This window comes from Tenrec ecaudatus, unplaced genomic scaffold (genome assembly GCF_050624435.1).
Source record: "Tenrec ecaudatus isolate mTenEca1 unplaced genomic scaffold, mTenEca1.hap1 Scaffold_95, whole genome shotgun sequence".
NCBI lineage: Eukaryota > Metazoa > Chordata > Mammalia > Afrosoricida > Tenrecidae > Tenrec > Tenrec ecaudatus.
In genome coordinates, this window is record NW_027459704.1 from 113251 (window position 1) to 114776 (window position 1526).

A 1526-nucleotide genomic window follows, 5' to 3' on the forward strand; every position below is an offset into this window, starting at 1 on the left:
CTGTCTAGGTTAACTAGGGGGCAATTGGACAGTCTAGGTTACCTAGTGGGCACTTGGACTATGTAGTTTACCTAGGAGGCTCTTGGACTATGTTGGTTAACTAGCGGGCACTTGGACTATCTAGGTTACCTAGCGGGCACTTGAACTATGTACGTTCCCTAGCGGGCACTTGGGCTATCTACGTTACCTAGCGGGCACTTGGACTATGTAGGTTAACGAACGGGCACTTGGACTATGTAGGTAACCTAATGGTCACTTGGACTTTCTAGGTTACCTAGCGGGAACTTGGACTATGTAGGTAAACTAGCGGGCACTTGGACTATCTAGTTTAACTAACGGGCACTTGGACTATGTAGGTTGCCTAGCGAACACTTGGACTATGTACGTTCCCTAGCGGGCACTTGGACTATCTAGGTTAACTAGAGGGTCCTTGGACTATGTAGGTTAACTATCGGGCACTTGGATTATCTAGGTTAACTAGCGGGCACTTGGACGATCTAGGTTAACTAGCGGGCACTTGGACTATCTAGGTTAACTAGCAGGCACTTGGACTATCTAGATTAACTAGCGGGCCCTTGGACTATCTAGGTTTACTAGCGGGCACTTGCACTATCTAGGTTAACTAGCGGGCACTTGGACTATGTAGTTTCCCTAGCGGGCATTTGGATTATTTAGGTTACCTAGTGGGCACTTGGACTATGTAGGTTACCTAGCGGGCACTTGGACTATGTAGGTTAACTAGAAGACACTTGGACTATCAAGGTTACCTAGCGGGCCCTTGGACTATGTAGGTTACCAGCGGGCACTTGGACTATCTAGGTTAACGAACGGGCACTTGGGCTATGTAGGTTACCTAGCGGGCACTTGGACTATGTAGGATCCCTATCGGACATTTGGACTACTTAGGTTACCTAGCGGGCACTTGGACTATCTAGGTTAACGAACGGGCACTTGGACTATGTAGGTTAACTAGCGGACACTTCGACTATCTAGGTTAGCTAACGGGCAATTGGACTATCTAGGTTACCTAGCGGGCACTTGGACTATGTAGGTTAACTAGTGGGCACTTGGACTATTTAGGTTACCTAGCAGGCACTTTGACTATCTACGTTAACTAACGGACATTTTGACTATGTAGGTTGCTAGCGAGCACTTGGACTATGTAGGTTCCCAGCGGGCACTTGGAGTATGTAGTTTCTCTACCATTACTTGGACTATCTAGGTTAACTAGCGGGCAATTGGACTGTCTAGGTTACCTAGTGGGCACTTGGACTATTTATTTTACTAGCAGGCACTTGGACTATGTAGGTTAACTAGCGGGCACTTGGACTATCTAGGTTACCTAGCGGGCACTTGGACTATGTAGGTAACATAATGGTCACTTGGACTGTCTAGGTTACCTTGCGGGGACTTTGACTATGTAGGTTAACTAGCGGGCACTTGGACTATGTAGGATCCCTATCGGACATTTGTGCTATTTAGGTTAACTAGCGGGCACTTTGACTATCTAGGTTAACTAGCGGGCA